This window comes from Talpa occidentalis, unplaced genomic scaffold (assembly GCF_014898055.3).
Source record: "Talpa occidentalis isolate TD23 unplaced genomic scaffold, MPIMG_talOcc4v2.1, whole genome shotgun sequence".
NCBI classification, from domain to species: Eukaryota; Metazoa; Chordata; class Mammalia; order Eulipotyphla; family Talpidae; genus Talpa; species Talpa occidentalis.
This window is the reverse complement of record NW_026555331.1, coordinates 108,225,613-108,248,741: the sequence shown is the minus strand read 5'-3', so window position 1 is coordinate 108,248,741 and position 23,129 is coordinate 108,225,613. Positions and strand designations below refer to the sequence as shown.

Genomic DNA, 23,129 nt, shown 5'->3' with positions numbered 1-23,129 from the left:
ATTTTCAGGCGGCTTTGCTTAAATTTATATACTGTTTCTTCTTGTGATTGTTGATTGTTCAGTTGCTCTCAGTTTAAAGTAAATGCCCACTTTGGTGGATTGTTAATCCCTTCATCATTCTTTGTCTCTATCTCAGGTCTTCCATATGTTAATATCAGTGGTTTTCAAATCTTGGTGTTTCTCATAATCACCTGGAGAGCTAATTCCAAAAGCCTGGGCTGGTGGGTAGGGGGTAGGGCTGCGATTGTGTGTGTCTTCAAATTTTAACCGAATTTTGATTCTGTTATCACTAAAGTGTTTATCACAATAATTGGGATGGTTACTAAAATACGTAGAAACCACCTGACAATGCATAGAAACCAGCTAGGAGGGACACTATCCTTAGAGATATTATGCTGGTCAGTTTGAGTTCTTGATTAGGGATCTTGATAGATACTAAGGAGGGAAGAGACTCTGGATTCAAAGCAGAAAAATTTGTCTGAGCTCTGCATCATCTGCCCAACCCTTTAACAACCATTCTAGTGCTAATTTCTAAAATGTCAGAATGATGATGATTCTTTCTGTGTGTTCTTGATTTAGGATTGCATTTCTTGAGAAATTTTAGCTAAATTAAAAGAATAGGTTAATATGACAGCAAGACAAAACTTGTCATTTTAAAGATCAGAGGGTGGATAGGTACAGTGTGATGCCACCAATGTCTTCAACATTCACAAGATGCCCTAGTATATGTCACAAGCAGCCTTCCAAAAGCTTAGATTAGTGACGGGTAATATTGATGAAAGGGGATATGTGATGGGGAAGTGCTAGGCCCCTGGGGACTTGGCATCACCTCCAGAACCTGCCCGCCCCACCACATTGGCTTCCTTTAGGGAGGCAAGTCAGGATCCACTGTCCTATCAAGGCTGAAAAGTCTCTGCACCACTTTTCTTTGATTCTCTTTCCTGGCGGTTGCAAGAGTCATTATTTCCATAGACAGTCTCAAGATAGTGCACTCTTGAGTAACCTCTTTAGCCCTGAGCCACCAGGGGTGTGTTTATCCCTGCTGTGGGAGATTCAGGGGAGGAATGCTTCATGTCTGTACAGCACTTGACAGCTTGGAAATCTCCTAGAGAGTGTCTTTTTCATTTGATCTTCAGGAAAGTTTTCTGGATAGGTGGGACAGGTGGCCTTATTGTTTCTCTTTAATAAAGGGATTTTAATCAAATTTTTATTCTTATTAAAGACATGCTTTATCCTACAACACTTGTAATTAGTAGACTTTCAGATGGTCTGTTATTAATTCTTCCAGGAAGCATGATGCTAGGGAAAGAGATTCTTTTGTTTCAAGGAATCTTAATCCTTGGCTACAATACTGCCTATATGAATTTACCTTCTCAGAGCTCATTTCCTGATATGGGAAATGGAAATGGACATAATTTTTTTTTTTTAAAGATTTATTTATTTATTTATTTATACAAGCACTGGGTACAGTCAGAAGCGTGGGAGGGTGAGAGAATTCACTAGAGCCAGAGCGGGGAGCAGAGCAGGCAGAAGGACCGAAGTACACTGCTGAGGGGAGCAGCGGGCAGCAGGAAGAGGTCTGCGCGCCATGTGGGACCCTCCTCTGGTGGCCGGGGAGCAGCCGGGGATCGAACCGGCGCTGCAGAGGCTGAGGGCAGCTTCGCAACCCAGTGATCAACCGCTGCGCCACCGGGGAGGCCCTGGACATAATTTTTTTAAACGATTTATTTATTTATGCATACAAGAGCTGGGGTACAGGCCAGAGATATGTGGGGTGAGAGGATTCACCAGAGACAGAGTGGGGAACAGAACATGCAGAAGTACACTGCTGAGGGGAGCAGCAGGCGAATCAGGAGAGGTCTGCTGCACCATGTGGGTAGCTCCCTGGCTGGCCTGGAATTGAACTCGTGCTGCAGTGTCTGCAGATTGCTTCATAGGTTGTGTCTTAACCCTTGCGCCACCAGAGAGGCCCGGAAATGGACATGATATTAACCTCACCCAAATACAGTGATTTATACGAGGCTCCTTGAAAATAACTTAAATGGTAATCATTTAGAAAATATTGGTACTCTGAGGCCTCTGATTTGATCCTGTATTTCACCTTTTACTAGAGGATTTGGGGCTTGGGGCTTGGTTCTGCTGAGATTGCCACCTGGCCCTCCTGCTATATGGCCCAGCCAAAGTGCAAGGGGCTGGAAATGTGTGTGTAGGGAGAGGAGCAGGGTCATAAATACTGTGAGTACTAATGATGTTAGCACATTAAAAGTTGATTTTCTTCATTTTATAGCTAGGAAAATATTTACAGTTGATTTTCCTCATTTTATAGCTATGATTTCCCCAAGATGTCAGAGTTAGTAAGCAGCAAGCTGGGATTCAAACTTGAAATTTGAAATTGAGTTAATGAGATGATGAATCTAAGTTAAACAAAGGTGAACAGTGCAAGATGGACTCCAGCTAGTTAAACCGCATGGTATGTACCATGACAGCATTTTCAAAATACACTTGGAAGACTACGTGGCTTTTGTTAACATGCATTCCCCCAGGCTCCCTTCGACGCTTACTGAGTCACAATCTCTGATAATGAGACTCAGAAATCTGCCATTTTACACACACAAACAGGTGAATCTTACTCTAACTTTAAAAATTGCCACCCTCCCCACATGGTGTTCACAGCATTCTTTTGAGAGGCCAAGTAACTTGCTGATGGATAGACTGGGACAGAACTAGGATCAAGTGAGATTGTGGAAATTCAAAGGCTTTGAAAGAGTATGCAGACATTGGTTTGATTTTTGATGGGATGGCTGAGACCAGGAAAAATGCACTCACACAGGACCCTGACTGGCAGCAATTGGAGCTAATGAGCATACCACAGGAAAGCAATGTGGGCTTTGTTCCAACTTGCCCTTTTCTGATGTCACCTCCACTTTGATCTCCTGGACCTGAGCAAAAGAGATTTTAAAAAAGTCATCTCTCACAAGTTATTGATTTTAGTTTGTCAAGTACTTTTAAAAATTGAAATGATGCCTTGCATTTGTATAATCTTCACATTATTTGAAAAATCAAAATCTTGCTTGAAACTCACAACAAACCTTTGAGGCAGCCAAGACAGGCACTATTATGATCCCATTTTATAAATGAAGAAACTGAGGTTCAGAGTATTGACAGAATTTGCTGAGGTCACACAGCTGATAGTGTTAAGATCCTGATCTCTGACTTCTCAGTCTCCATCTACAGGTGTGGCCTGGGCTGTGTTTAAGCTGTCACAGTAGAATAAAAGCTCCAAGAGGGCAGGAAACATGCTTTTTGGCATCAGTGTTAAAGGCAAAGGCTTGATTTTTCCTGCTCAACAAAGGAAAAATGTGGCCTAATTGCCAATTTCTCTTATTTTCCAGAATTTGGAAAGAGCGGAAGCCTAGGGCTGGGCAGGGGTCACCAGGAAGGTTGGGAGTATTTAGGTGTAGCTGTGTCAAGTCTGAAGGTGACGGGATGATGGAGTGGGCGTGGGACATGGCATCCGAGCCTTCTGTGCTCCTGCTGGTGGGTCGGGGTGGGGGACTCAACTCAGCGCACTGGCTACTCTTCAAAATTCTCCAGTCTCTTCTCTAAGAACCAGCACCTCATCAACTCAGGGGAAAACTGTTCTTCTGCAGGGATTTTCATTCACCACGTGGTCTTGAAGATGACTCCCTGTAATTCAGCCAGCGAGAGTTTTTGTATTTTCCGCTCTGTCACTTTTTCCACCGCCATACTAATTGTGTGCTCCCCAGGGAGAAGGAAAGGAGGCATGTGATCTGTGCCCCAGCCCCTCTCCTGCCTCCAGCCTTGTACGTTGTTACCATCAGTGTGGGATTCTGGCTCCACTGGGTCAGGAAAGGGGAGAGGGTAAGAGTGCCTGGTTAGTACGGGCTCCAGATCTCTGCCTCCAGACCCTCCCCCTACTGCACTGCTTCTCAAGATGTGTGTTAATGAAATGACCCCAAATGCAAGGTCAGTGATATTTTCCCCTTTAAGGAGATTCTTCAGAAAAAAAAAAGTAACTTAAAAATTTTTCTATTCTATTTGAATATAGAAACTTTGAAGGGACTGGGGGAAAGCCACGCACATGTACTTTAATATTTACTTTGTTACTTTTGTTATACCTATTAAAAAATCTCATTGCAGAAAATACAGTAATTTAGAATATCACCTCTCCCACTCTTAGATTTCATAATACAATTCTATTTAATCTTTTTTATGTGAATTTTTTGTCACTAGTATCAATGACTATCCAAGCCAGTTTGGGGTCCCAGAGCAAACCATCTTTTCTAACAGTTTCCCAGCGCAAACCATCTTCCCCCTGCATCTGAGTTGTTTGTATTTCAGCACTTTTTGGATTTGTGAATAATCCATCACTGGAAATTTTCCAGGCAAGCTTTGACAGATGTAGGTTTGGGTCATTCAGAGTCATTTCTCCTTCTCTTTTTGTGTGGTCTGAGTTCTGATATTCCGGAAAGGAGAGAGTTGATGAAAATGCAAGTGTTAGTGAGTTCCTTTCTGAAGGCTAAATTTTGTGACTATTTGGACATGCATAGCATTGATGAATGTTTGCAGCTGGGCGGGATCAGATCATCAGGTACCCACTTCTTATTTAAATATGAGTTTAAAATGGTTTTACTGTTTTTATAAAAATACTATTTTTATATAAAAATAGTATTATTTTATATAAAAATAGTATTTATTTAAAATTTATTTATTTAAAATAGTATTTATTTAAAAATTTATATAAAAATAGTATTTATTTTTATTTTATAAAAATAATATAAGCTCGTGGCAAAAATGTCAAGGAGTGCAGAATAGCACAAAAAATAAAGTACTAATATACTACTAACCAAAGGTAACTAATGTAAACATTTTGGGGAATACCCTTCTGAGTAACTCTTTAAACAGACTCTTTCCCTCCCCCTTTTCAATCTATGTGCGATCATATTGCATGCTCTTTTATAATGTAATGCTTTCTAATATCTTGTGAGCATTTTTACATCAATATAGTTATGCATCATTACTTTTAAAGGTTGCTCATCTGTGTATATAGTATATTTTTACCTTTCACTCTGTACTTGATGGATTTTGAAGTTCTTTGCAGTTTTCTTTGTTACAAACAATTCTGTTACAAACAATTTCAGATTCTGAGTCACAATCATAAAGATAAAGGTCTTCTCTAATCTTATCCAATGTTATGGAGGAATTCTCCCAGATTTTCTTCTAGTTATTAATTTTCATAAAATTTTTAGTATTGTTTTCCTGTGGTAAAATATGTGTAATAAAATTTACCATTTAAATCATTTTAAGTACAGTTCATTGGCACTAAGTACACTTACACTGTGCAAGCATCATCACTATCCAGCCATAGATTTTTTTTTTTTAATCTGTAGAGCTGAAAGTGCCCTTAAATACTAATTCTCCATGACCTGTGACCCCAGTCCCTGGCAATCACTTTTCCTTTCTGGCTCTGAATTTGACTGCTCTTGGTACCACAGAGAAGTATTTGTCCTTTTGTGATTGGCTTATTTCACTTAGCTTCATCATGTTTTCAAGGTTCATTTATGTTGTAGCATGTAACAGATTTTTTTCTTCCAGAATTTATTTATTTATTTATTTATTTATTTATTTTTAAAAGATTTATGTATTTATTTATACAAGCACTGGGTACAGTCAGAAGCGCGGGAGGGCGAGAGAATTCACCAGAGCCAGAGCGGGGAGCAGAACAGGCAGAAGGACCGAAGTACACTGCTGAGGGGAGCAGTGGGCGGCAGGAGAGATCTACACGCCATGTGGGACCCTCTCCTGGTGGTGGGGGATCGAACCGGCGCTGCAGAGGCTGCGGGCAGCTTCGCAACCCAGTGCTCAACCGCTACACCACTGGGGAGGCCCCTTCTTCCAGAATTTAAAGGAAAATTTCTTATCAAAATTTGAAGACAGGGGCCTCCCTGGTGGCACAGGCGGTTGAGCGCCACACTGTGAAGCTGTCTGCAGCCTCTGCAGCATTGGTTCGATCCCGGCCAGCCGGCGAGAATCCCACATGGCGAAGCAGACCTCTCCTGTCTTGCCCGCTGCACCCCTCAGCAGTGTATTTCGTCAGTCTGCCTGTTCTGTTTCCCGCTCTGTCTCCAGTGAATCCTCTCACCGTCCCGCGCATCTGGCCTGTACCCCGGTTCTTGTATTAAAAAAAATAAATAAATATTTAAAAGAAAATTTGAAGACATACAGCCAAGTTGAAAGAATTTTATAGTAATTACTCCTGTACCTGTCATTTGATGTTGCCAGAATATTTTTTACTTGCTATATCACAAATCTATTTATCCATCCCTTAATTTATCTTATTTTTGGTATATTTAAAATTAAATGCAGGCACCAGTACACTCGCTCCTAGATAAATTCATCTGCATATCACTGAAGTGATATATTTGTTGACTCTTTGTTTTGATGTAAATTTTTAAAAGATTTATTTATTTATGCATACAATCCTGGGGTACTGGCCAGAGGTGCAGGGGGATGAGAAGATTCACCAGAGACGGGGTGGGGAGCTCAACACGCAGATTGACTGAAATACACTGCTGAGGGGAGCAGCGGGCGAGAAAGGAGAGGTCTGCTGCACCATGTGGGTAGCTCCCTGGCCGGGAATCGAACTCATGCTACAGTGGCTGGGGATAGCTTCATAGGTAGTGCCACTGGGGAGGCCCTGATATAAAATTTATACACAAGAGTGTGAACATCTTAATTAAGGGTAGATTTGCTGAGTTTTGAGAAATGCATACACTGGTGTAATCCAAACCCCCATCAAGATATAGAACAATACCATCAACCTTAAATATTTGTTATGCTCCTTCCCAGTCAATCACCACCTCATTCCCTCCCACAGATGCAATTATTGTTCTAATTTTTTCCCTACTCTACATTCCTTTTACTGCTTCCAAAATTCCTATAAATGGAACAAATAACACAGCACAAATTCTTTGTACTAAACCTTCTATGATTTCACATATTTTTGAGATTCATCTCTGATGATATATCATAATTCATTCTTTATATTGTTGAGTAATAAATTTATTCTATGACTATACTGTAGTTTGTTTATTTCTAGCCACCTTTATGATTTTATTTCTTTTCATTTAATTTGATTTGGAGTTTATTATGGTGTATCCAGTGAGATAAATGTTTAACCTTATGTTTTTCCAGATGCCTATCCAGTCATGTCAACAGTAGTTAGTAAAATGTCCATCTTTACTCCATTGATTTGAGATGCTATCTTCTGATGTAAATTTGTTTCTATTTCTGGATTGTGTATTCTGTTTCACTAATCTATGTATCAATCAGATTCTTGGTAGGAAACAGAATTCAGAAGTTTCAAATGAAGAGACTTTGATGGAAGTGTGTGATAAGGTTTCATGGAACATAGAAGGTGTGTTGCAGCATCCAGAGACTAGCATTGGTGGGAAGGCATTACACTTCTAGGTCTGAAGGAACAAAGAGAGGAAATAATATTAGGGTCTTGCAAGTGCTGGAGCTGTGTTGGAGGGAGCATCCAGCAGCAGCAGTAGTATTCAGGGGGCAGAGTAATAGAGGGAAGAAATCACTCTGAACTCCCTCCTCTCTTACTCCCATCTCTCTCCTCTCATCCTCAGATCTTCTAGCACAGCCTTCCATTGGCTAACCCCACAAGAAATCAGAGGGCCTCAAGGGGTTGGGAGGAGCAGGGAAGGTCAGACAATGATGAGTGGGTGATGGCAGGTGGAGAAAGAACAGCATGTGTCCAAATGTCTTTTTCATATCAGCACCACAGTGTTCTAATTCTTAAGCTTTTAGTAAGACTAGTCCCAGGTCATGCTTTCCTTCCTAGAGATCTTTCTGGTTGCATTTGGTTTTATTTCCAGATGAATATTAGAGCCAATTTGTCTAGTTAAAAGAGAAAAGAAAGAAAATTCAATTTGTTAATATTTTTGTTTAAGGTATATTTATATATTAACGTTGGAGAAAATTGTCATCTTGATGATGCTGAATTGTTTTTTCTATGATTCAAGTGGTTTGTGTGTGTGTGTGTGTGTGTGTGTGTTGCTTCAGCAGTGTTTGTAATTTTCTATCTGTAGATTTTATAGATTTCTTTTTGAATTTATTATATTTAAATTTAAATCTATTACATTTTTTCTTAGGCATTTGCTATGGTTGCTCTTTTAAATGGGGTCTTTCCTTCTCATATCATCTATCTGGTTTGAAAAAACTCTTTTATATTGATTTTGTCATGCTGTATCTTATTGAGTTTTGCTATTGTTTGTAGTAGCAGTTTGTTTTTCCTCCTTTCTGTTGGGTTTTCCAGATATATCACCATATTATGGTTATGGTTATATGGTTATAGTCATGTTCATAATTACATTCATATTATCTCTTGGTCTAGATTAAATTGTAATAGGGAGAATAAGCCTTATTTTTCTGATTTTATTAGAATTCTGTCTCTAGAAAAAGTGTGTGTGTGTGTGCGTATGTGTGTGGCATATAGCATATGACAGAGAATATATATTATATTAAGGAATATAATATGCTAAGGATATAAGTGCATGTACATATATACAGGGAAACATAGATACATATACACACACACAGAGGAATTATTCAAAAATTCCTATTTAAAAAAATTATTTATTTATTTATTTATTTATTTATTTATTTATTTATTTATTTATTTATTTATACAAGCACTGGGTACAGTCAGAAGCGTGGGAGGGTGAGAGAATTCACCAGAGCCAGAAGGGAGAGCAGAGCAGGCAGACGGATGAAATACACTGCTGAGGGGAGCAGTGGGCGGCATGAGAGGTCTGAGCGCCATGTGGGACCCTCGCCCGGCGGCCCGGGATCGAACTGGTGCTGCAGAGGCTGTGGGCAGCTTCGCAACTCAGCGCTCAACCGCTGCACCACTGGGGAGGCCCTCAAAAATTCCTATTTTATTTGACTTAAAGTAATGAAGACTAAGGATTGAAGCTTGTCAAATGCCCTTTTAGCTCTGCAAAAATCATTATGACTTCTCTTCTTAGATCAATAAATATGAATAATCAATTGATTTTGTAATATTGAACCATCTCTGACTTCCTAGAATCAATTTCACTTGGATATGACGGACATCACATTGTTTTAATATGCTATTACATTCTCTTGGTTAATATTTTATTTAGGATTTTTTGCACTGATATTCTTCAGTAAGTTTGTTTTTAGTTTTTACTGTATGTGAAATATTTAGCAGGTTTTGATATCATCATATACCACTCTTTTTTCCAAAAGATTTTATTTATTTATACAAGAGCTGGGGTACAGGCCAGAGGCATGGGAGGGTGAGAGGATTCACCAGAGAAAGAGCGGGGAGCAGAACAGGCAGGCGGACCAAAAGCACTGCTGAGGGGAGCAGTGGGCGAAACAGGAGAGGTCTGCTGCACCATGTGGGTTTCTTCCTGGCCGGCTGGGAATTGAACCTGCGCTGCAGAGGCTACAGACAGCTCTCAGCGCTGAGCTCAACCCACTGCACCACCCGGGAGGCCATCATATACTACTCTTTATAAAAATAACTTAGATGTATTCCTTTTCTTTATATATTTTAGACAAGATCAACTACCATTGGAATTACCTGCTTTTTTTAAAAATTGTATAATTTTGCCAAGAAATCGTGGGTCTGATCCTTTTTTTGGGGTTCTGTTTTTTGACAACTTCCTCTCTTCTCCAGAAACTGGCCCATGTAGATTTTTGGTTTGTTCTAAGGAATCTTTAGGCAAATTATGTTTTGCATAAAATAAAATGATATATTGCATTTAAATCATCCAGATTTTACAATTTACTTATGATTGAGCAGTCTCATACATCTTTTTATATTATTAAAAGTTTAAACAGCATAGGTAGGCACTCTTCTACCAATTAGTGGATCATGCCCATTCCTCCCAGTCACCCCAACTTTCTGACTTGTAGATTCTGTTGTCTTGTCCATTTTTTCCTTCTTCATTTTGTTGCCTACACATCACCCCACTTCAGCCTCACTGGATACTGTCTTACTTCCCAAAGTATGACTGACCCAAGACTGTGGGTGTAGCAATTTTTCAGTAGTTTTAGGGACAGAAGAGATTGTAATATTGAACCCAAAATAGCAAACAACTTAAAATTGTACAGTAAACTCCTCTGTTTTGTTCACATCATTCCTTGGACACCCTCTTCCTTTGCTCTCTTTTCTTTCCTGCCTAATATCATCTTCCCTACCCCCTCAATATTCTTAACATAGAGAGTGTTCCAGTTCTTTCAGTCTCTTTATCTATTTGATATGCTGGAATTTGCTTTTTTACAATTGAACAATAAACCCCAGTAGCAATGGTGCCCTAGCATGAAGTTCAGCTGTAACACAATTGGCAATGTTTCCCTCCCTCTGCCCAAGTGGATTTCAAATTCCAGCCTTTGGGGGAGCAGGGTGTGATTAAGGGGGTGAGGGAGTGACTTCTCTCATCAAGTGGAATGTACTCAGTTCAATGTCAAGTATTCCTGACTCTCATCAGGACAGTGTGTCTTCCAGGGGAAGGAGGCCATGGTGCCCACACCAGCTGATCAGGGTTGAGCCCAGGGCCACCTGCCTCTTCCCAGCAGGTTACATCCACCCTGGGCATGGTTTTGACTGGAGGGTGTATCTTCCTGCCTCCCTCATTCCTGTCTCAGCCAAGCAAAACCTATCAGCTTCAAGAGCACTCCCCACAGTGCCACATGCATGCACATTATACAGTAACTGAAAACCTTTCTGAAATATATTGCTTTTCATTAACCTTGCAATAGTGCAGCTTCAGCATTTCATGCAATTAAGACTTTCTGGATTTTTACCTCATGGAGAGGTTTTATTGTAAACATCAATATATTTTGCTGAACAAGAGGAAGTCTGCAGTCAACTTTGAATAGCATTTTTTCCCCTTCCTCCTATGCTAGAAATAGAGGTCATTAGTGGCATTTGGGCAAATTTGGTGCTATCTATAGTTTGCACCTGACTATATTTTATTTGAGGATTTTACTTATTTCCCCCTGCCAATCTAGGAGCCCCTCAGAAGGGCTTTCTCTTCTTGGGTCTTCAAATCCCAGTGCCTGACCCTGGTTCTCGCACATGGTAGGAGATCAAGAAGTGTGGTGTCACAATAGGAGCCTCTGGTGCAGTGGATGAAACCAGGGTGCTACTTCTGGCAATGCCTCTAGTTTGCCTTTTGGTCTCTGTGAGTTGAGGCCCTTATCTTCTCTGAGCATCTATTCCTTTTCTAGAAAATGAAGATTATAATACCTGTGATGTCTGCTTTTCTGCTTTATGGGGTTGTTGAACTTACCAAGGCATATAATGGACACGAAAGGCACTTTGAAAAGTCTAGTAAGCAACACAAGCGCGATGACGCATTAATCTAGTGTGAGGGGCTGGTGTGCAGCTAATGGATACACAGCTGTCCTAATAGGCTCTGACCTCCAGAGATCTTTACAGTGAAATAGATATCCTGAAAACTCTGACAAATTCCTAGAATAATTTATAAAGCACAGCAAACATCTTTTTAAATGCAGAACTGAGCTTGCAGGAAATTACGGGAGCCGCTTAGGGGCAAAAGACAGATGAAGCTGCAGATCTCAGTAACCAGGGTACAGGAAACAAGGCCTCCGGCCTGAGCTATCTAGGGGATGGGAGCTGATAGGAATCTTGTGAATAAATATGCTGGAAGAAATTTTGCCCGCAAGTAATAAAAAAATTTACAGTATGTTATGTATTTTATCCTGGGTTTGGATGAAGAAAAAAAGTTTCTTTGAAGCCTTCATCTCTGCAGGTCAGCTGTTCTTGCATTTGAATTGTCAGTTCTCAGTACCTGGCACTATCCATACAACCTGGGACATTATGAAGTAGACTTTGTAATATACAAGGCTCTACCTAATATACAATAATGTATTTGTAAAGTAGACTTGGGTTGGTAGTACACTGAGTCTCAGGCCAAGAAAATGTACACATTTGCTGAAGAGCTATATCCCAAACTCAGGATCCACAGGATTCCCACAGATAAAGTCTTGCTGAGATAAATGTTCCATCTAAAATGACAAACTTAACAAGAAAACAAGCCACACCCAGCTGAGGTATTTAAATGAGAAAAGCAAGATGCTTAGAAACATTATTGTATGATCCAATTTTTTAAGGAAATGGCATCCTGGCCTCTCTCACACACACACTCTTGTTACACGCTTGCTATGATTAGATCTACACCTAGTATAGGATACATACTGTTTGCTAACAGGGGTGATCTGGAGGGGGAATATTGCAGGAACAGAAGTGAAGAAAAGAGCCAAAATAGATAAGAGCTATACCAGAAAAGAGCCCCAGCAAAGCCTGGCTCTCCCCTTCATCTGCCCACACTCGACCTACCATCCTGTATACTAGAGTGTGTGTCTCCCTGCTTCCCTGTCAAGGGAAACCAAGCTAAGGAAGCCATGGAGCACCCTCTCTCCTTGCCTATGGAGCACCTGGCAAAGTCATCAGTTCTGGTGAAAATGAAATTAAATACTGATGTGGATGCTATAATGGACAACCTCCATTTATTTATCGTTTGCTGTGTGGCAGGCACTTTCTGAATGTGTTACCTCCTTAGCCCTTAGAACAATCCTGTGAGGTAGGAACTGCCATTGTAAGGCCCATTCACCCACATAAAACAGGAGGCACTGAGTTCAGAGAACTTGTCCAATGTCTTAGGGATTCCTCCCCAAATGGGGGAACCAGGATTCAGACCCAGAAATTCACTTCCCAGCCCAGGTGCTTAGTCATTGGGCTAATGTGTATGTGCCCCTGATGCAGTGTGATGATAGGGTGGTAATGTGGGTCAATTTTGAGTTGTTATTATTGTAGTTTCGTGTTTACTTAACTTTGCTATTCTTATAATTAAAAAAAGGAGAAGAAATAGGACAGAAAGGCTTTTGTAACCCTCTCCCACATGCCTTTGATGTGGTTACTAAATGGTAGTAATGACTGCATAAATGGTTCAGTATTGCCCACAGAAATGTTATTAGGGAGTCCCTGCCAAAGTACAGGGCTAGAAGTGCCTATTGAATGGAATCAAAATGAATCAAGGAGTGGCTTCATGTTGATCGCAAACCAAATCAATGTCAAACCAAGCCAATAATTTCTACAGATGTAGAGGGGATGAGACTGTGATTGTTGCTGCTTTTACATTTCCACACCTCAGGTCGCCTTGAATGATTAAAGTGATGGGTGATTTTAGCGCTAGTTTCCATTTAGGATATGGCTTCCTCCATCTGAGCATCTGTCGCTAAGCCTTAAAATACACCCTGCAGGTTTGCAAGCTTGGGAACAGGGACAGTGCTGGGAGAGACATTGAGTATTTCATGATCAAGAAAATGGTAGCATGGAAGATTTAAGTGTTGCAGGTTTATAAAAGTTGCAGTTGCAGAAAAGGGCAAAGGAGTGTTAGATATTTTGGTAAGAAGATGTCTAGGATGGGTGACTTCATGCCTAGAGCTTTAGACTTGTGATCTTTCTCCCACTTCTTGGAGTTTTTCAAATGTCCATTTATTTTATTATTTTTTAAAAGATTTATTTATTTATGCCTACAAGAGCTGGGGTACAGGCCAGAGATGTGGGGGTGAGAGGATTTACCAGAGACAGAGCGGGGACCAGAACAGGCAGACTAACTGAAATACACTGCTGAGGGGAGCAGCGGGTGAGACAGGAGAGGTCTGCTGCGCCATGTGGGTTGCTCCCTGGCCGTCTGGGGATCAAACTCGTGTTGCCGAGGCTGCGGATTGCTTCATAGTTATGTGCTTAACCCCTTGCACCACCAGGGAGGCCCTCAAATGTCCATTTATTAATTTAGTTGTCCTGATGTAGAACAGTAGTGGTCACTGAAGTTCTCTCCTCTATGGAGAGAATTGAGATGCTTTCAGGAATTTGCCTGATGACCATGGGGGTCATGGTAGAAGTAGCTGATGATTGTAAGGCTGGGAGGTTATAAAATATAATCTAACATATAGGATCATCATGAAGATGATCATGAAGCTGGCATGGCCCCAGACTCCCACCAATATTTCAGGTGAGTCTGTCTAGCAGCCCTGAGAACCTTGTCCCTAAAGCCACAGTGACAGGACAGGGCACAACACGCACCCCACGTTCTTGCTCTCATCAAGGTTCCCTGTAGCCCTTCTCTTAATACCTTCTTCTTTCAGACAGGGCCCGATTTTCTTTATATTCTTATCCTGAAGATTCATCTTCTGCACCTTTTCAGGAACTCACCTGGGGGGTTCAACAACTGTGAATGGTTATTGAATCCAGGTGCTGTGCCCATACTATACAAGAACTTTTCTCTCTCTTCATAGATAAAGCAACAGACAGATGGGCATGTGGGACGCACAGAGTGTGGTCAGGAGTTAGGAACTTGGAGTCAGAAAACATGGATTTTACTTTCGATAAATTATGTAGTTTTCTAGGCGGTTGGTTTCCTGGGTTATTAAATGGAGACAGTAGCATCTTCATTGTATAACAGACATAAGGATGAATAGATTGTGTGTATCAACACACTCAGCTGAACCGTAGCAAGTTGATAAAATTAGGATTTGAGTCCAGATCCAGTTCAAGTTGAGACTCATATGATCACACATTTCTGACGATATGCTGCAGGTTCTCTGACAATGGCTAGTCACCCCTTTTGAAGTTGGAAGGGAAACTTTAGCAGAGCTTGTCTGCTCAGTTCAGGGGACTGATGTAGCCTCTACATGGACTTCTGTTACATTGGTAAAATGTGGGAGTTAGCTCAGGTGCTGACCTCTTAAGTCTACAAAGTGAGGGGCATGCATACTGGGGGAGCCCAGACAGCCTGCTGCATTCGAACTCTTTCTTTTTGTTTCCTTATCTGACTTGTATTTATTTTCTTAGGAGTTTTATAAAGGTCATATTAGGATGGTAGAAATGCCCATAATTTATAAATAAATAAAATATATAAGGAGTGCATATCAAAGCACAAGGTTATGACCATCAATTATGTCCAGTCCATGGCAATTTACAAAGGGCAAGCAAATGAGAAGCCTTTGTGTGCTGAGAGCTCAGATGGAAAATTGCTGCATTTTGTTTATGAGCCACGTTGGCAAAGTGAAGGTGGATTCTTTGAGTTACATTTAAGACCACGGGTCATCCAGGTGTTGGCTGGCAAGGCACATATGAGGTTGGGAGTTTGTTCAATGGTGACCTTATCAGGCAGTGGAAGGGAACCATCTGTGCGATAGCCCTACAAATATAAATGGTAGCTAAAGTTTGCTCATGGTCTTGCTATCTTCACATTTGTGGTTCCATTTCCACTGTCCAGTGTTTTTCAAATCCGCTACTTCACCCACTTCTGGTTTGGAAGGCTGACCTTCGTGGTTTGCTCTTACTTTCTAGCTTCTGTTTGGATTGGGCTAATGGGAAGAATATGCATGACTGGAGGGTAGAAGAAAAGTAATGTCAGGTCACTTATTCCCCCAGCAGAATCCCCGTGGGGTCATCACTCTTTGGCTGTCCCTTAGTCGAAGCTCACATCTTCCATTGAGTGATCCTGGAAATCATTCCATGTCTGTTCATAGAAAACTTCACTAAAAAAACTATTAAGCTCCCAAATCCTCCACGGTAGGGCTATTCTGTAGTTTATTCACTCAGACTCCCGTATAGATCATTCCTAACACATTGCAACATTAGTTTTTTCATCATAAATGGATGTTGAAGGTTATGAAATTCTTTTTCTTTGTCTATGGATACAGTCAAATGCTTTTTATCTTGCCTTTTGTTGATGTGGCAAATCACACTGATTGATTTTCAGATGTTGGACCATCCCTGTGTCTCTGGAATAAATCCTACTTGGTCTTGATGCGTGTGATCCTTTTGAGGTGTTGTTGAATTCAGTTTAAGATTTTGTTGAGGATTTTTGTTTTATGTTCAGAAAAACGATCTGTAATTCTCTTTTTTTGTGAAGTCTTTGTCAGGTTTTGGTATTAGAGTGATGATGGTCTCATAGACTGTATCTGGAGGCTTGCCCTCTTCTGCATTCAGCTGTTTGTGGTATTGGAGAAAATATCTCTTAACAATGTGGTCAGGGAAGACATAAAGTGGGGTGAGTATTAATGATCTCCTGGCAACAATTAGAGAAAAATACATGATTTGAGTGCTGGCACAAATTCAGACAAAATACTTGGCCTATAAATTCAAGTAGCATAAGCTTATGCTTATTTTGCTCTTGTTCTCTTCCTTAACTGGTTTATTTTTCTAGTAAGCAGATGTTTTTGAGTGATTATTTTAATTCCCTTTTTTTATTTTTACTATAAGTTTTAGAGTTATTTATTAGTGGTGGGTTTAGGAAAGGATTTCTCAACTTCTGTACTACTGACATTTTTGATCAGATAATTCTTTGTTATTGGAAGCTGTTTTGTGCACTGTAGAGTGGTTAGTAGCACTCCTGCCCCCCCACCCCCGGTATTGTGCCACTAGTGCCCCCAAGTTGTGACAACCCAAAATGTACGTCATCAAATGTCCTCTTAGGAGCAAAATCATTCCCTGTTGTCAACTATTGCTCTAGGGATTTTATTGTAATATGCATTTTAATTTATCCAATATACCTTACATTAATATTTAATTTAATTCCAATATAAGATAGAAATTTTTCTCCAGTAGCGATCCATTCCTTGCCCCCTACATTGTACTAATATGTATAAAATATATTTGTATAAACTAATATATAGAGTCTATGAAATAAAGAGTAGCAAAAGTGACAAATTGCTACTCTTTATTTCATCCAGTGGATTTGAGTTACCTTCTGGTGTTTTTACTTTGCTCCAATATAGCCAGAGCCTTAGACTCAGAGAGAGGAGGAAATATTTTAAGAGAAATACAGTTGGACCTGAACTATAATCCTGATTCACTGATGAGCTATAGAATACTGCAAAGTTTTCCAATATTTTTTACACTGAATTGCTTATCCCTAAAAAGAGGATATGATGATACCCATTTTTCATGAGATTTTTGAAGATTAAAGAGCTGTTTTAAATGCTTGATAATTATATTCACTTCATGAATATCATTATTAGTATCATCCATGCTGTCTCCAAGTTATTTACAGACACCCCAAAGTATGATGGATCATGTACTCAGAAATATGGCAAAACAATGTTCCTTGATGTCAAAACAGTGTTTTTCAGGAGTGGCTGATTAGTTCTCCTAGGGCTTATGGTTCTTGGGTGGGAGTAGCAGTCAGGGTTGCTTTGGACCTCGGTGACCTGGGCCTTGAGACATGTTGGCATCTAATTAACACGTCAGTGTGGACAGTTGGAGTCAAGTCCACATAGCTGCTGTATGTGTGGCAGGTCCCTACATCTAAAATTACAGATTCCAACATCTGAGGGGACTGGATCCATCCTTTCACTCGTATCTAAGAAACTCTGACCAGATAGATGTTTTAGACAGTAGTCTTATTCTCTGGGTCTTTCTAGTTTGGAACAGATACTTCCTACTGGGGGGAAGAAAGAGTGGGGAGAGGTGGAAAGAAGTAACATTTACTGGCCACTTCAACGCCAGGCATGGTGCCAGTGTTTTACAAACCTGACCTTTTTTAATCCTCACGAGCACCCTATAAAGAAAGTGTGATTATCTCCATTTTTGCAGATTAAGGATTTGATACCTGGAATAGAACTGACTTGTTAAAGGTTCTGCTGCATGGTTCAAGGATGGGAAGTATACAGTAGAGCTAGACTTGAATGAAGGGAGGCTTGAATGAAGATGGCTTCAGGGGCTCATGCTTTTTTCTATCACGCTTTGTGCCATCTTTTTATAGCTCACATTCTGACCTTTCAATAAGACAACTGCATTTTTAATTTTCTGTGTCATTCTTAATTTAAAACATTTTGTTCTTGGGTCATCATAGCTATTCTCATACTTTATATATTCGCATGCCCTGAATTTTAAAATAGAGGTGATTAGGGTGAGGTCCTGGGTTGTCTGCTTCTCTTGACTCCTCCTCACTCCAGTATTATCACTGGAGGGTCATACTCTGATCTGCTTGTGAATGATCGTTATCATTATTTTTTATTTCTGTATTAAAAACGTGTACCTTTTGTGCTATTACAGAGCAAACTTCACTTTGATATATTTTATAATTTATATAGATGATTTCATATTTTCAGTTTCATTATACTTTGGATGATTATTTTTCAGTTTCATTCATTTGGATGATTAATTTTCTTTTCCTCTGAGACTTTGGAATTTTATGGTGTATAGGAGAGGAAATTCTCATTTTGTTTGCTTTTTGAAAAAGATTTTCTCTTTATATGTAATGTTTAAGAATTGAATATAATGTATTTAGTATGATTTTTCTTTTGTTCATTCTTCTTGGTATTTATTGGTCAACCTGGGATTACTTTAAATGTTTGAGGTTTTTTTTTTTTTTTTTTGTCCCCTCAGATGGTATAGTTCCAGCTCTGAATCCATGTGAGTAAAGACTTGTGATTAAGAATTCTCTAGGGAGAGTTCTCCTTTTCTTTTTTATATTCTATCCAGAGTTAAGGTCAAAACACTTAAGATCTCCACTGTTTTCCAGTATTGTTGGGAAGGTTAAAAAAAACCTAACTCATACCATTGAGCATATATAGCTTTTTTTGGAGGTCCTGTTTTTTTTGTGAGATCTTCAATTCAACCTTTTATCCCATTTTGGTTCTAGGCTTTATTTCCTGTCCTCCCATGCCCATGAGACCCATTAAAATCAGTCCCTAAACCCTAGGGATTGATGATGACTCAAGAGAAAATGCCAGTTTCAGTACTTGCTTCTCTCTCTGGATTTCTGTTTTGTCTTTATTCCTGACCTCTGAGCATTTCCTTTACTTTCATGCTAGCTCATCCATGTAAGTGAACATATATTTAAAAAAATATTTTACTAGTGTTTTAGGTGTCCTGTGCCAGGAGTCCTTTTCCTTAACAGCCAATTCTGTCATACTGCTGAAAATGAAAATCAGCCTATTCATTCTGCACAATAGCTGACTATCACAGTTGAATATTATCTTAATATCACCCCAATGTCACAGCCATATGAAATTAACAATCTATTGGAGGAGTCAGACATTAAACCATTATGCACAATAAATTGATTTAGGGATATAAGAGATAAGGTGATCACCTATACCGGTGAGTGGGGACACAATGCAGGAATGAATGGTCCAGGGAAATCTGCTTACAAGAACTGACTTTAGCTGGATTTTGAAAGTAAAAGGTGGAATGATAAAGCATGGAGGGAACTGAGACAGTAAAGACATGGAGGTATGAAAGAAAGCAATTTTCCCAATGCCACGTCCAGGACTACTTGGCCCTCACAGTCTCTGTAAGTCCCAGTTCTGGTCTTGGGGTTTTAAGCAACCTAGTATGTCAGCAAACAGCAACCACATGCCTGGTTTTGATCATATCATGCCTTGATTTCCATAATTAAACTAATATACAAAGCCAGTCTCCTGTATTTCTTTTTTTAATTTTCAATAGATATAGTTGACATTTGGCTGTAAATTTAAGATGCATAAGGTGTTGATTTGAAAAGTTTATATACTGCAATATGATTATCACATTGCTGTGAGCTAACACCTCTATCGGGTCTCATCATTATTTCTTTTCTTGTGGTGAGAAAAATTAAAAACTAAACTTTCAGTTGAAGTTTTAAGGCAGTATTGTTGACTATGATGTGCATCAGAGCTCCATGACTTATTTATTTACTAATTGTAAAAAAATCTTAAAGAGCCTCTCCCCAATTTCTCCATCTCCCAGTCTTCTACTCTGTTTTTACAAGTTCAGCTTTTTTTTGAAACTAAAGTAAGTGATATATAGTATTTGTTTTTCTCTGTCTGACTTAGCTCAGCATAATGCCCTCAAGGTTTATCCACAGTTTTGCAGAAGATAGAATTTCTTTCTCATGGCTGAATAATATTCCATTGTATCTGTCTGTCTGTCTATCTATCTATCTATCTATCTATCTATCTATCTATCTATCTACCTACCTACCTATCTATCATCCACATATTTTTATTTATTTATACATTGATGGACACTTACATTGTTTTGATACCCTGGCTAATGTGAAATGCTGCAACAAACATGAGAGTATAAATATCATTTTGATATCCTGTTTTCATTCCCTTTGGCTAAATATCCAGAAGTGATATTGCTGGATCATATGGTAATGCTGTTTTTAATTTTTTTGAGGAATCTCCATGTTGTTTCCCAAGTGGCTAAAGCAATTTACATTCCCAACAACAGTGTACAGGATTCCTCTTTCCCCACATCCTTACCAATACTTGTAATTTCTTATCTTTATGATAGTCATTCTATCAGGTGTGAATTGATATCTCATTGTAGTTTTGTTTTGTATTTACCTGATGACAAATGATGTTGAGTTCCTTTTCTTGTACTTGTTGACCATTTGGATGATTTCTCTGGAAAAAAAAAGTCTATTTTATTCCTTTGCTCATTTCTTAAATCTTATTGTCTGTTTTATTATTAAGGTGTATGAATTTTTAACATATTTTTAATTTTAGCCCTTTAACCAATATGTGCTTTGCAATTTTTTTTTCTCCCATTCAGTATATTGTCTTTTCTTTTTATTGTTTCTTTTGCTGTGCAGATGCTTTTTAGTTTAATATAGTCCCACTTGTTGATTTTTGCTTTTGTTGCTTGTGCTTTTGATACCATATCCAAAAAATCATAATGAAGAACAATGTCAAGGAGCTTCATCTGCTATTTTCTTCAGGGAGTTTTATGGTATTAGGTCTTATGTTTTAATCTAAATCTTAAATTTAAAGTAAATTAAATTTTGGGTTAATTTGTGTGAGTGATGTTAAAATAGGAGTCCACATTCATTTTTCTGCATCTTGTTTTCCAGTTTTCCCATTTATTGAAGAAATTGTCCTTCTTCCATTGAATGCTTTTGGCTTCCTTTATCAAGTACTAGTTGACTGTATATCCTGGGAGACCTCCTTTTCTTTTTTGTCCGATGCCTCATACTGTTGAGGGCTTATCTGATCTAGTATTTGAGTCTTACAAGTTCTTGTTGGTCCCACATGTGACTATAACCTAGCTCCCTCTCTCTGCTCTCTGCCAGGTTTTTAGGCACTCTTCACAGTTTCTCACTTCCTTCTCTCAAAAACTTTGTGAAGGAGATTGAATTTGAATACAATGAGCAGAAACAAAATCCCAGGATGAGCTTCCTACCAGCCTCTGTTAGGGAGCTCTCTTCTCTTTAGTAGGTCCTAATCATGTGTGCTTGTGGGAAAGCTTAAGAGCAATAGATAGGTTCATGGAGGGATGTGCCGTAGAGCTGCCTGCTGCCTGCTTTCTGCCCCAGGTTAAGAAATTGCAGCTCTAACTTCTTTGGTGTCATAGAGAAGGGAAAAGGAAAAAAAAAAAAAAAAAAAAAAAGCAGAAGGCTAGCTGCTGATGGCTCTCAGATACATGTCTCCAGTCTACAACTCTCTGCAGATCCATGTCTCTGTATATTTAACCTGTAGCTTAGTATCTCTACTTAGGATTTTCAGAGAAACCTCAAAAGCATAGCATGAACCTCAAAAGCAAAGCGTAGCACCTTTTTTTTTTTTACTAAACTTTGCTTCTCCTTGACCCCTGTCTTGGTGAATGTCACCTCGACTCACTCTGATGTCCAAGCCAGGAACCAGACTACCACCTTTGCCTTCCCCTCTCCCAACAAACTCTGTACTATTCTATCTCTGTTTATGTTCCATTTATCACCTCTTCAGCCTATTTCTTCATCATCACTCATCCGACTGTGTTCTCCACCTTCTGAGTCCAACTCTCTTGTTTCCCTTTCTAGATTTGAAGCGTGGTGTGGACCAACACCTTGCTTATTTATTTACTTGTGAATCCTTAGGATATAGCACAATGCCTGGCACAAAATGACACTCATAAAAGTTTGTTAAATGGACAGGAAGCTCCAACTAGACTGATGACATGTACAGAAATTTAAACGACATATTTAATAAGTCAAGGGGCTAAACTTTAGCTTTTGAACAGTCCTATGTATATATAAACTTTTTGGGTGGGTGATAAAATTTTACTCCCTTTGATCTGAGTGTGCTCAAACAGGTCTATTCTAGTCTTCTAGACTCTGGTGAATAAAGATAATGGAATGATTACCCTTTTTTAAAGATGCAGAAATTGGGATTTAAAGAGGTTAGAAACTTGCCAACGGTTACACTTGCGATAAGAATTGCAGCTGGTCTTTCCAGAGTCAAGTTGCCATCTCTGTTCTGAATGAGTGAATATATCCATCATCATGATAATTATTTAATATCCAACATTTCGCATTCAAAAGACCAGCCATCTCAAACATAGAACAACCCCTCCTCATCTTTTCCATTGATAGCAGGACTCCCCAAAGAGACTTTCAGCTAGCCCCTGCAGTGTGGGATCTGAAGACTCTGCCTCTCCACTGAATACCAAATCTAGGAGAAACCACTTTAGAAGCTAATTGGTTCCATCCTCTCTTTTCACCAAGGCTCAGAGGCACAGAGTGACTTACCCAAGGTAAGCAAAAAATTAACAGGGATGGGGTTCAAACCTCAACCTTTGTCAAGTAGTCCCTTCAGAATTCTACCCACTCGGCTTTGCTGTATGTAGCAGGTATTCAAGAAATGCCTGTTGACAGCCTTGTGATTGTGGCTTACTGCTGGGAGCTCTTGCAGTCTGTGTAATGACTCAGGCCTCAGTCACAAGCAAGTCCCCTGTGACTTTTAGTAAGCATAGAGAAGTTCAAGTCTTCAGCTGTGATTATCTGTTCAAATTCCTGCAATTAGTGTCAAAGATAATAACTTGATTGTTATTATTAAATGTAAATGTGGATAGTCCTGAGATATCCCAGTGCAGCTGTCTGTTAATTTTGAACAAAGACATCCGCTGGCTGTGGCCTTGCCTCATGACTGCACACAGGCATGCACGCGCACGCACATGTGTGTGTGTGTGTGTGTGTGTGTGTGTTTGAATGTAACACTCAGGCAACCAGGGCCATGCGTTTCATAATTTGTCTTTGAGATGCATGGGGAACAAGCAC

At 39.5% G+C, this 23,129-nt stretch overlaps 1 protein-coding gene across 1 annotated transcript in view; it reads left to right on the top strand.

The window, feature by feature from the left end:
* Positions 1-23,129, top strand: part of LSM5 (LSM5 homolog, U6 small nuclear RNA and mRNA degradation associated) — an 88,145-nt gene that overhangs the window by 36,034 nt on the left and 28,982 nt on the right. The gene's annotated exons all lie outside the window — the stretch shown is intronic.